The sequence below is a fragment of the Microtus pennsylvanicus genome, chromosome 1, assembly GCF_037038515.1.
Source record: "Microtus pennsylvanicus isolate mMicPen1 chromosome 1, mMicPen1.hap1, whole genome shotgun sequence".
NCBI lineage: Eukaryota > Metazoa > Chordata > Mammalia > Rodentia > Cricetidae > Microtus > Microtus pennsylvanicus.
This window is the reverse complement of record NC_134579.1, coordinates 194,667,383-194,681,617: the sequence shown is the minus strand read 5'-3', so window position 1 is coordinate 194,681,617 and position 14,235 is coordinate 194,667,383.

Below are 14,235 nucleotides of genomic sequence, written 5' to 3'. Positions count from 1 at the left end.
TTTTTCCATCTGTCAGTATCCAAACATCCAGGGTCCCTTGAATTTCTCAAAGATGAGTGTTTTCCTGTGGAGATAAGAACAGAACCCTGCCCCCATTCTATATGTTTTTCTTACCACCTGTATGAATATCATCATTGTGGATGAGTTGTCATTTCTCCTTTCCAAGAGGTTTCTCTTCTTCAAATCGAAACTTTATTAATTTTGATGGTATCCACAATTTTTCTTCTCCTGTGGAAACAAGAGCAAAACCCCTTCCCCAACGTAGCACATCTCCTGGCTTCCATTGAGAGGTCAGCACATCTTTGAAATAAATCGGTTGATTTAGTTCAGCAGACTTTTCCATTATCCAATGTCTCTCTGCTGCTGTCGTTCCTTTCTCATTAGCGTTAAGAAAATTCAAGGTTAATAAAGCATTATGTAATCTATTTCTGGGGGTATTTTCGGTCCCTTTCTGTTTGTTCAGCATATCCTTTATAGTACGATTTGATCTTTCTATAACTGCCTGACCTGTAGGATTATTTGGTATACCTGTAATATGTTTTATATTATAATAATCAAAAAAGCATTTCATTTTCTTAGATACATATGCTGGACCATTATCTGTCTTTATTTGCGCAGGTATACCCATGATGGCCATAACTTCCAATAAATGTGTGATTACTGAATCAGCCTTTTCTGAGCTCAGGGCAGTAGCCCATTGAAAACCTGAATACGTGTCTATGGTGTGGTGTACATATTTTAATTTACCAAATTCTATAAAGTGGAACACATCCATCTGCCAGATTTCATTTCTCTTAGTGCCCTTTGGGTTACTCCCTGCAGGCAACGGTGTTTGATTATAGAAAGAACAAGTAGGACATCTCTTTATAATGTCCTTAGCTTGTTGCCAAGTAATGGAAAATTCTTTCTTTAGGCCTTTACTATTGACATGATGCTTCTTATGAAATTCTGAGGCCTGCAACACACTTCCAATCAATAATTGATCAATCTCAGCGTTGCCTTGGGCTAGAGGACCAGGCAGACCTGTATGGGACCGGATGTGTGTTATGTACATCGGACAAAGCCTGTTCCTGATTATGTCTTGTACCTGGATAAACAATGAAGTCAACTCTGTGTCATCTGGTATAAATTCAGCTGTCTCAATATGCAAGATAACTCTTTCTGCATATTGTGAATCTGTAACTATATTAAGAGGTTCTTTAAAATCCCTTAGCACCATAAGAATGGCATATAATTCTGCCTTCTGGACAGAATTATAAGGGCTTTGTTCCACCTTACTCAATTCATCTGACTTGTAACCTGCTTTCCCTGATTTATTTGCATCAGTATAGAACGTACGGGCTCCAGTTATTGGAGCATCACGTACAATTCTAGGAAGAATCCAAGAAGTTCTTTTTATGAGGTTAAGTCTACCACTTTTGGGATAGTTGCTATTAATTTCTCCCAAAAAATTAGCACAAGCTCTTTGCCACGGTTCATTGTCTTCCCATAACTTTCTTATTTCTTCAGTAGTAAAAGGCACTATAATTTCTGCTGGGTCTATACCTGCTAGTTGACGAAGTCTCAGCTTACCTTTTATAATTAATTCAGAGACTTTTTCCACATAAGTTTTTAATTTTTTACTTGGTTTATTAGGTATAAATATCCACTCTAAAATAATATCTTCCCTCTGCATTAGAATCCCTGTAGGAGAAATTCTGGAAGGCAATATGACTAGGATGCAGCTAAGATTTGGGTTCACCCTATCCACATGTGCCTCCTGTAATTTTTCCTCAATCATTGTCAGTTCCTTTTCTGCTTCAGCTGTCAGTTTTCTTGGACTATTCAAATCTTTATCACCATCTAAGGTTTTGTTTAAATGGACTATTAGATCAGGTGTTATCCCAACAGCTGGTCGTAGACTGGAAATGTCTCCTAACAATCTTTGGAAGTCATTAAGAGTCTTTAACCGGTCTCTCCTAATTTGTGCCTTTTGCGTTTTAATTTTCTCTAACCCTATTCTGTAACCTAGGTAATTAATAGAATTTCCTCTTTGAATCTTTTCAGGGGCAATTTGTAATCCCCACCTAGGCAAGACTTTCTTTACTTCTTCGAACATCCTTTCTAAAGTATCTTTATTTGGATCAGATAACAAGATGTCATCCATGTAATGATAAATAATGGACTTGGGGAATTGTTTACGAATTATTTCCAATGGCTTACTTACAAAATATTGGCACAGTGTAGGACTATTGAGCATACCCTGTGGGAGGACAGTCCATTGATATCTCCTATTGGGCTGAGAATTATTATAAGTAGGCACTGTGAAGGCAAATTTTTCTCTATCCTTTTCTTGTAACGGTATAGTGAAAAAACAATCTTTCAAATCAATAACTATAAGAGGCCATCCTTTTGGTAACAGAGAAGGCAAAGGAATTCCAGATTGTAGTGAGCCCATAGGTTGAATTACTTTGTTGACAGCTCTTAGATCTGTCACCATTCTCCATTTACCAGATTTCTTTTTTACAACAAACACAGGAGAATTCCAAGGGCTGGTTGATTCTTCAATGTGGTGAGCATCTAGTTGCTCCTGCACCAGCTGTTCCAATGCCTGTAGTTTATCTTCAGCTAGAGGCCACTGTTTGATCCATATTGGCTTCTCAGTTAGCCATTTTAAAGGTAGGGCTGTTGGTACCTCTAAAGGTTTGGTATTTGCTGTATGTTCTTGTACAGCCTGAATGGCTAGTGACCTTTTTCCATAATACCTCATCATATACTTCCCAGAATTATGAGTTCCTGGAACTACAGGAATGTTAATCTGGGTATTCCATTGCTGTAGCAGGTCACGGCCCCATAAATTTATGGCAATATTGGCTATATATGGCCTTAGTCTTCCTATTTGCCCTTCGGGCCCTATGCATTCAACCCATCTTGTGCTTTGTTTTACACGAGATAGGGTTCCAATTCCCAGGAACTGAACATCTACCTCTTGAAGAGGCCAATTCGGATGCCAAGATTCTGGGGTAATGATACTTACATCCGCACCTGTGTCTAATAAGCCTTCAATAAAAGTGCCATTTATACAGACTCTTAGCTTTGGTCTTTGATCATTAATAGAAGTCTGCCAAAATATACGTTTACTCTGTCCAACTGGGTTTTTTGACTCATCCTCCACATGGATTTCATCATTTAGACCAGTATTACTTTTTACAGCAGAAATTGGAGCTTTTAATTTTCTTGGTGAGGCACGTTCTCCACTGTGACTGGGAATGACTGGGCCACTGTTGGCTTGGGGGCCTGCGAGAGGCCCCTCAAGGAGTTTCCCGACGGTATCGGGTTGCCTTGTTTGTCTGTTGTTGACCTGCATTCATTGGACCAATGTCGGCCTTTACCGCATCTCCTACATATACCTGAAGGCCTAGGTCTCCTATCTTTGTCATTCCCAGAGGAGATAATATTCCTAGAAATTCTGTGCCTGCAATCCCTTTTCAGATGTCCTAATTTACCACAATTAAAACACCTGGCAGTTTGATGTCTCCTCATTGCTGTGGAAATCGCTTCTCCTACCCAAGATTCATCGTTATAGCTAAACGTCTCAACATTCATTGTATGCTGAATCCATTCATCCATAGGTGCTGATCTAGACTTTAAAGGCCCAATTATCTTTTTGCATTCTATGTTTGCATTCTCAAAAGCTAGAGATTCAAGAAGTATTCGTCTAGCTTCTGGGTCTGTTACCCCTATGTCCAGAGCCTTAATTAATCTTTGCAAAAAGTCAATAAAGGGTTCTCTCTGTCCCTGCCTAATTCTGGTATATGATTCAACCCTTTTTGCTGGATCTTGTATCCTATTCCAAGCATTTAAAGCTGCTTGGTGACATAGACACAGTACTTCATCATCATAAAGAGCTTGGACCTGTGGATCAGCATATTCTCCTGCACCAAGAATTTGATCTTGGGAAACCTCAATACCTTTTGCTCTTCCTTGCTGTTCCATATGTTTGGATTCTTCTCTAAAATAAATTCCAAACATCAAGGAAGGTCCATTATCTAAAACTGCAGACACTAACTGATGGAAATCATGGGGGGTAGCTCTAGCATTAGAAGCCCAAGTCCTTATCATTTCCTTTACGTATGCAGAGTGCAAGCCAAAATTAACAATAGCTTGCTTAATTTCTTTTAGATCATTCATTGCTATTGGCGTCCATCTAGCTTCTCTGACTCCCTTTGAGCCTTTAGAAGTTGACGCTTTGTCAGAATTAAGTATAGGGTATGCTGCTAAAACCTTTGGTAAGCCAGTTCTAATAGCTGGTGTTGGTATTGTATCCTGTCCTTGTGCCTTATTACTCTGTTCACCAGCTCCAATCATTTCTTCAATCATTTCAAGTCTTCTTATTATTGTCTTTATTATTGTCTCTTTTGAATCCTGAATCTCCTGACCTGCATGAGTTTCTAGTAAAGATTGTATGGTTCTTAGGAGTGCCATGATCTTCCTAAATGATAGAATATTCAAAAGAATACTGAAACCTAGTAACCAGTAAATTAAGTTATCCCCATAGTCATATAAACCTTGCATGATATAACCCATTGTATTGGTAACCAGAACAGTAAAATTCGCGTTGGAAACGAGAACTGCCATATTACCTATTATCCAGCAGGTGGCGCTGTTGCCAAGTCTCGACGAAAACACGGTCCTGTTTCAGAGTCCGCCTAGTATTTGTTAAAAACTGGAAAATGTAAGTTGCTCAACAAAGTAAATGTAATTAAATCAATTCCAGAGATGGAACCAGAAACCTAGAATCCAGGGGTAGAGAAGAGCAATCTGGAAGCTACTTATGCCTCCACGTGACAGAGTCACCCTGAGGGGTTGCAGCTTTCAGCAACCGCGTGCTCTGGTTCGCGCCACTTAAGAGCTGTGCTTGCAAGGGAGATTTGAAAACGACTCAGAAAAGAGCAAATCACGCGAGCAGAGACTACGCGGGCCTGTGGAGTTTAAATCCACAGGCAGCAGCTGAGGAAGCAAGGGCTCCCGCCAAGCCGAACAAGCGCCCGCCAAGCCGAACTTGCGGCCGCCAAGCCGAACTTCCGGCCGCCAAGCCGAACTCGCGGCTGCGAGCCGGGAGAGGTTCTAAAACCAAACGTTGGGCGCCAAATGAAGGCGTAAGTCACAAACAATGCCACACCAACTTGGGATTATGATTAATAGGGTGATATTTATTTAAAGGGGAAAAAACTTACAGATCACTGTCAGCCCTCTGCGTAACCAGGAAGGAAGTCAAGTCACCGGCGGAGCAGGAAGTGAAGAGAGAGAGGAGAGGGAAGCGGCCGCTTTTTTAAAGGGAGAGAGACCACGCCCCAAGGGGCTGGTATCTCAGCGGCGATAGGCTGGAGGAGTGGGAGGACCTCCCGTAACATCTCACCTTATAGTAGAAGGCAAACCTCTACCTAGCCAAATTTCCCATCACATCTTAGTCTTGATATAAGTCATGAAACACATGAACTTTACGAATTAATTTTATCAATTTATATCTCATCATATATCTCATCATATGTATTAATTATAACCCAAACCTTAATTTCATAGTTGATATAATTATGAGTGAATTCTGTAGCTTTGTTAACCCCAAAATAAAACCACATCATAATTTAAAATTGTAAAAGTTTAATCTGCACACACATACACACACACACAAAGATAGCCTGCAAAACCAGAGACTTCAAACAGAAACCAGTAAGAATCTGACTCACCTTAACACATTGTGATAAATCAAGGAAGCAGTTTGACCTTTCTCGTGATTGGCTCTTGCCCATTAAAACTCTTCAAGGCCAGCTGATTTACTGAAGCTGGTTTGTCTAAAACCTCCCCCACCCCGTAGTTTACTTTTTTTTTTTTTTTTTTTTTTGGTTTTTCGAGACAGGGTTTCTCTGTGGCTTTGGAGCCTGTCCTGGAACTAGCTCTTGTAGACCAGGCTGGCTTCGAACTCACAGAGATCTGCCTGCCTCTGCCTCCTAAATGCTGGGATTAAAGGTGTGCACCACCACCTTCCAGCTAAGGACCTTTTGGTTTAATTTTATGAAACCATTCTGACAACGACACAGAATGTGCCTTTTGTATTTTACTGATGGGTAGCGAAGGAACCCCAAATAGTGTGGGCTTCCTCCTGGACCCCGGATTAGGCACAAACCACACTCAAATACCTGTTTTCACACAGAGATCCTTCAGTAAGCACGGAAGAAAAGCTAAAGCGGCTGCTTTCTGACTCGGGCAGAAAACAGCAGCAAATGACCTTGCAGACAGTGATTTTTAAGAGGAGGAAAAAGGGAGGTTTGTGTTAGAATGAGCTAGGCTGCCGTGTAAAGGAGATAGGATTAGGGAGAAAAGAGGGGCAGTGGTGTTTTCTTGAAGGGACAAAGGAACCCCGTGTTAGGATGAGGTTTGCAATTTTACCTGGGTATGTTAATTAGGTGAGCCAAAGGGGGCTTTTGATTGCTGGACTTGGTTACCAGCCTCAGGAAGAGGAACTAGTCAAATAAGGGAATAGACCTTGTGGCTACCTTTAAGAATATAATCTAGTAATTCCTGGTGAGGCAGAGGGAATGGGGGAGAAGGACAAGGCCTGCCGGAGCCCCATGTCTGAGTGTAGTCTAGAGAGGCATGATGACTTCGGTTTGGGATACAAGGCTATATGAGGTGTGGGTGATGGCCTTGGCATATATCCCAACTATGGCTTTCTTTTGTCTTTCTTTCTATTGAGCCCCTCCCTCTCCTCCATACTAGAGGAAGCCAGTGTCTTAAGTATATTAGATAGGTGCTCTGCCATAGAGGTGTATCCTCTCCTGAGTTTTTTTCTTTTTATTTTTTCCTTTTTTATTCAGGACTAGAAGTTTGAACTGAATGTCTTGTTCTTGCTAGATTAGTGTCCCCCTCAGAGCTATGTTGACAGCCCTCTTTTTCACTTTCTGTTTTGATATAGGAGCTCACAAAGTTACTCAGGCTGGTCTTGAACTCACTCTGTAGCCCAGGCAAGTCTTCAGTATGAAGTCCTTCTGTCTTATCCGTCCACGTTCCTGGGATTTCAGGCCTGAGCCACTGGGTCCAGACTTCTCTTTCTTAACAACTGAAATGAACGTTTTCAGAGAAACTAGTGGTAGAAAGCAGTAATTTCTAAAACATGCCTCTTCTATTGTGACAGGGCCCCAGATCTTAGTGAAGCCCCATTAGAGACACTGAGGCACCATCCTGGCCTAAGAGCATACTATGTAGACTGCAATACCTGCCTACACGAGAACAAAGACCTAGTCCCTGAAGTGCTTAGCTCCAGGAGGGTCCCTGGATATACTCACGTTCCTTTATTTATGACTTTTGTAGTTCTGCTTCTGGCGAATCTTGCTAACTGAAGTGTGGCAACCCTGGATGTGATTCTCGTGCTTAAAAGTTAACCCTGAGAAAGGTTCAGGACTGCATTTGGGTCGCAGTGTAGTCGCCAGCCCACGAATAAAGACTTTTCTATTGGCATGAACCTACGTTCAAGCGGTCTTCTCTGATGGATACCTTAGAACAATATCAGTGTCATTCTGTTGTGTGTCTTAAGCATGGCTGCTGACTTTATAGAGCGACTGTTGCCTGGATGGCACTCTGGGTAGTTTGCGCTATGTAGTGACAAATCACAGTTACTTCAATGTGTCAGCATTTAATAAACATTGAGCCATCATGATACCGACACTCTGGCTTTATGTGTTGATTATGCACTTGTCATTAAGGAGAGATGATGATGCCCAGATTTTTGTTGGACTTGATAGTAACACTGAAACATCTGTTCAGTCTTTTCTACTCTGTCATATCCAATGGTTGATACTATTTAAATTTTTCCTTTATGTGTGTGTGTGTGTGTGCGCGCGCGCGTGTGCCTGTGTGTGTGTGTGTGTGTGTGCGCGCGCGCGTGTGCCTGTGTGTGTATGCATATGTACACATCCTGCTGCACACACGTGAAGGTCAGAAGACAGCTTTCAGACATTGGTTCTCTCCTTCTACCGTGTGGGTCCTTGGATCTAATTCAGGTTTTCTGGGTTAGGAGCAAGTATCTTTACTTGCTGAGCCATCTCACCAACCCTGGTATCTATTTTAAAGGTCCTTTAATTTCTAAAAACCACGTTATAGTGTACTAATTTGTCGGAGACTGATCTTGACAGCCTCCTTCCTTAACTTGATTGAGCACTGTGTTGTTAACTAGTCTATAAGTTACCTAATTAGGATGTGCCTGCCAAAACGCGCACTGTGCCAGGAATGTGGCAGAAAATTCATGAAGAAACTGGAAGCATTTGCCTTCACACTCTCGGCACACATAGTACTAACCTGCGCCTGGTTGGGATGCTCAGAAAGGACTTTCTCTTCCCATGCCTGGTGGAACTGTCTTAGTCTCCTGCCTTTCAGAGTCATCTGCAGCACACTCCGCTTCCTACACTCAGCACAGCCCATGCTTTCAATCCCTGCAAGCTCCTGCCTGGGAACAAGAACCACAAGATTACCAGAAAACAGGGGACCAACGGGCAAGAAGAAGTAGAGTGAGATGCTCTAGGAAGCTGAAGGGAGCAAGAAGGAGAAAAGAGAGGATCGCCCTCATGCCAATGTTTTTTCTTGTCCACCTTCTCTGTGAATAGAGGGACTCTAAAAGGGAGGGAGAGTGGTTTCTGTTCCCCTCCTTCTGCCCCATCTTTCAGGCATGACAACACTGGCCTGACCCAGCTCCCTTTAGCATCAGCCTCTTCAAGGAGTGGGTGGCATAGAAGGCCAGCTCTCTCTGCTTTGCTGGTGGGTGAGACAACCCTAAAGCCAGGAGGATAAGAAGAAGTACAAATACAGATGATATTATGGTGTCTGGGTACCAGCCATTTATGACATTATTTGGAGAAAACACATTACAAGCTTCTATAACGATATTCAACCCCTCATCAATTGAAGTGCACTGCCTTATCTGCTGTTTTGATAAAAGACTTCTCTTTGAGATATAATTTAATGAGATTTGGAGGCTTCCCAAAGACTTAGCAAGCTGACTCTCCTGATAAAACATCAATATCTACTCTCCTTTATAACTAAAATTCTTCAGACAAGATTAGTAACATCACATTGTGGCCCATGTGACACTAACCACTGAGATCATACATCACGAAACACAATAAAAATACCTTTCAAAGATTAATAGGTTCTTGGTGAATATGTAATCAGGGCTATTTCAGCTAAGCATAAATCTAGCTTTAAACATGATGGTGTCTAATTTGTGCATAAACTTGATTAGGCTATAGCATCAAATATTAGTTTCGAGGCAGCTATGAAGGTGTTTTGATTTGACTAACACACTCATTCGCTTTAAGAAGAGTACTCTTCATAATGTGTTTGGGGCTCATCCAGCCATTGAAGGTCTTAAGAGGGAGGAATAAGGAAAGAATTCTGCCTCGGGACTGTCAGAATTCTGCCTGACTTTGGTGGAGGAGCTGGGTTCTAAGGACCAAGACAGAGAGCATGACAGAGCAGGATACCGATGTCCTCAGGTCTCGGGTACAGCGTATACAGTGTGCAAACAATATACACCTACAAACACAAACATGAATGGGATACACACAAGTCTGGAAAGTCTTCCGGTCTGCAGTCCTTCCACCTACTTATTGCTTCTGCTCTGAAGTGTTGCTTGTTTATTGTAAGGCTCCCCTGATAAAATGTGAATATAAATAAGCTAATACTTCGTAAGTAGCTAATTTCATATGACAGGCTCTAAGTCTGCCATGGGTTGTATCTTAGGGAAGTAGCATTTGACATCTGCTATAGACCAGACTCCAGTGGGCAAATTAGACACCATCTTCATCAGAATAGCTGTGCCTCCCCTCCAAGAAGCCATCCAGGCAGGCTTGTTGACTGTTGATGTTCCCTTAATAAATAAATAAATTAAAAAAAGAAAAAAAAAGAATGGGGAGTGTCACTGGACCCTCACTTAGGATTCTAGCCACCCCTTCCAACCATTTGTATGTAAGTCTGTCCTAATGGCATGTGTCTTCCTGGAGGTGTCTGGAAGTGCTATCTTACATAGACTAGGGAAGATTAAGGGACAGGCTCAATCTGTGCAGCTATAGGAAGCCATTACCCATGCTGGGTGAAGACTTTCCAGTACAGCTGCTTTGGGATCACCCACTCTCCTGCCAGTAACCTCTCACCTACAAGAAAGCCCAATACTGACTGGTTCCCTGTAGTAAGAGCCCGCTTGTTGGTTTCCCGGCCACCCAGACTCCCAAAACAATCACACAGAAACTGTATTAATTAAATTACTGCTTGGCCAATCACTGACGTGTATTGCTAGCTAGCTCTTACATCTAGAATTAAGCTGTTTCCATTATTTTATATTTTACCATGAGGCTCATGGCCTACCAACAAGGTTCCAACTGACAGCTGGCATCTTTCCCCTCTGGCAACTACATGGTGTCTCACTGACTCTGCCTACTCTCTCTATATATTTTTCTTCCAGCCTGGCTATATTCTGTTAAGCCATTGGCCGAAAACAACTTCTTTATTAACCAATAAAAGCAACACATATACAGAAGGCCTTTCCACACTAGTTCCCCAGGGTGAACTTTGGTGGAATCATAATTTAGATTGTCACTGGGACTTTATAAAGAGGCATAGACATTATGTCCCCCACAGAAAAATTCTTGTAGTAGTAACCCTTTCTATACTTCATGCAACAAACTTGGAAGTAGGCATTATGTTTATTACCATAATCATTTTTTGGTTTTTTGTTTGTTTGTTTGTTTTTGTTTTGCAAGACAGGGTTTCTCTGTAGCTTTGGAGCCTGTCCTGGAAACTAGCTTTTGTAGACCAGGCTGGCTTTGAACTCACCGAGAGCCACCTGCCTCTACCTCCTGAGTGCTGGGATTAAAGGCATGTGCCATCACCGCTGGACTATCATAACCATTTTTATAAAAACACATTTATAGTTCATCTATCATGTATGTACAGTACGATAAAATTTTACAATCCAGGCATATTTGTATAGTCAGCACCTGAGTCAAGAAACATGATAAGCATCCTAAAATATTATCTTCAAGTATAATGCTGTGATTGTATACATAAATATGCACAAGTATATGCATGTGTGTGTAAGTGCAGTCATGTGCTGCTTAGCAAGAAGGATGCCTAAGCAACATGTCATTATCATGATTTCATCATTACATGAACATCATAGATATACAAACTAAGCTACGATATTTCTAGAAAACATCTTTTATATGCAGTTGTACATGCAATCTTTGATAGAGGCATCATAATGTAGCACATAATTGTATGTGTATGCTATACAGACACACACATGAAATGTAAGTATTGGTTACAGTATCCCAGAAGATTCTGCTGGGTCTAGCCAGTCCAGTGTACTGAGACTGAGTTGTTTAGGGCAGTATGACAATAGACTTGCTATATTTTGGGGAAGGTAACTATAATCCTAACAGTTCAACAGCAAAGCGATGTACAACATGTATTCTAGAATCCAGCTTCTTTCCCTCAACCTTTACCTTTATAAGATTCATTATGTTGTTAACATCAAATTGTAGTTCATTAATCTGAGACTCAGAGGTCTCAAACAGAGCATTTAAAAAAGTCACATTCCAAAGCCCACGTCTTTTCTAGCTATACTAATTATTCCTGAAGTATATATGAAAATGTTTAGGTCCTACAATGATGAAGATCAAGGGGCTTTTTTACATGTATTAGGAAAAATAACTAGCTATTAAAAGTCCACAATAGGGGCTGGAGAGATGGCTCAGAGGTTAAGAGCACTGGCTGCTCTTCCAGAGGTCCTGAGTTCAATTCCCAGCAACCATATGGTGGCTCACAACCATCTGTAATGAGATCTAGTGCCCTCTTCTGGCATGCAGGTAGACATGCAGGCAGAACCCTATACATAATAAATAAATTTAAAAAAAATTAAAAAGTCTACAATAGAAGCTCCTTTATAAAACATAGTTTTATATAAAGCTAAGTCCTTATAATAACATAGTTCCAAAGCTAAAAACACCTACCATATGACCCAGCAATTCTAGGTAAATTCTATATAGCAATTATAAGTACAAATTTTTGTAACAGTTGTTACTAAATTTTGATCAACCATACAATGCATAAATAAGTTGTAATATATTAATAGAATGAAATTGTACATGCTAACAAAAATGATTACTGCTGCTGTTATCAATAATATGGATAAATCTCTCAGGCATTATAACAGTAAATGCAGTAGATGCAAAAGAATACATGATGTATTGATGTGGGATTCCCCTCTGTATGCTGTGATGTGAATGTTTTATTGCCATTGGTTAATAAAGAAGCTGCTTTCAGCCAGTGGCTTAATGGAGTAAAGCCAGGCAGAAAATCCAAACAGAGATGTAGAGAGCGCATAGGCAAAGTCAAAGAGACGCCATGTAGTTGCCAAAGGAGATAGACACCAGATCTTTACCCGGTAAGCCACAACCTTGTGGTGATACATAGATTAGTAGAAATGGGTTAATTCAAGATGTAAGATCTATCTAGGAATACACTGGAGTCATTGACCAAGCAGTGTTGTAATTAATATAGTTTCTGTATGATTATTCAGGTCTGGGCAGCAGGGAAACGAACGATCAGCCTCCGCCTGGTTCCATTTTTAGGAATTTTAAGAAGAGGCAAAGCTAAAATGTGGGTGATGGGTATCAACATGCTGGTGACTTGAGAGAGTGATATTTTCTGGGAAGGTGCATGAGCCAGGGAAAAGGAAATGCTACAGATGAGGTATTGCTGTATTCCCCCAGCTGTCCTCAGATTCCTGGTCCTACCTCCTGAGAGCTGGGATCACCTGCATGCTCCACCATACCTGGCTCAGCAAAATAACTTTCTATCTTGTCATGCAGAAGAGATGTGTGGGTAGGTGGTTGTATACAAATGTGTGCATGCACATGCTTATACTGTTGGGAGAATCTATGGAGTTTGAACATATATTTGAGAAAAAATATATTTAAAAATGAATGTATTTCCATTCTTTTAAAATGAACCACTTTAATAAAAATCTTAAATTAAGAGTAACTGTTATGGGGCTCTAGGTACAGCCTAGTGGCAGAACTCCTATAAAATGTATATAAAGCCCAAATTCAATCTTTAGCATCCCCCCAAAATATACCATTCTAGGTTCCATGGATTGTAAGGCCAGGAAAGTAGGAGCTGCCTCACAAAAGGTACAAGATTATGAGCATAGCAAAAAAAAAAAAAAATGTCTTTTAGACATGTAAAAATAGCTTAGTCATGAACCCCACTACGCCCAAGGCCCAAGGCCCAAGGCCCCACTACATTAGAACTAGTGGCATCACTCACTCAAGATTAACAGACACAGGACTCACTGGACAGTATATGGGCAGAGACCAAGAGCAATGCTCTGCCCCCACACATCTGGGGGGACACCACCTTGATCTGTCCTGCAGCTGGAGATTCTCCCCCCAGACCCTAACCTTTGAGCTGAAGACCATTGTGAGAAGGAGCTGATCTTCAGGTAAGGTAGGCTGCGCAGGTGAGCAGCCTCGGGGAGACAGGCTTGGAACCGTAGTTAGGAATTTAGAGAGTGAGTCTTGTAGGATGACCCTCAGTATAATAAGATATAATTTCTGTAATGCCAACTTCATGTACCTACGTTCTTGCTCACGACAAGGATCCATGGTGGTATGTTCTAGCAGTCTCTAACAACAGCTGTGCTCGGCAAGGGGCATGGAGAAGAGAAGACAAGCTGTTCCTTCTCCAGGTGTGGTCTGGGGCCAGGGGAAGGAGAAGGTAGGCTAGTCTAACTGTGGGCGTGGTCTGGGACCATGCATAACGATATTACTTGTAAGTTTAGTACACCTGCCATGTCTTGGGGCTCACTCCAGAATCTCCATTTTAACAAGACTCTTGGGTGCTTCCTGTAGTCTGAAAGACAAAACTCTGATGCAGACAGTAGTGAGACTGTTTCATACACACCTGCTTTGTCTTCCAAAAGCAGATTGACTTTTCCTGGGATTCTGTAGGATCATAAGGGAAGAGAGAGCTCAGAACCCCTCGGGAAAGAACATGGGAGTCCGGGGAGAACATGACTGATCCCGAGGTAGCTGGCGGTGTGGCTCACTGAGTGTCTCCTCCCAGATGGGCCATGATGATGCTAGCGAAAGAAGTGTGCCAAGATCTTTCACACCCTCCTGGAACAAGGCTGCATAAATTGAAGGG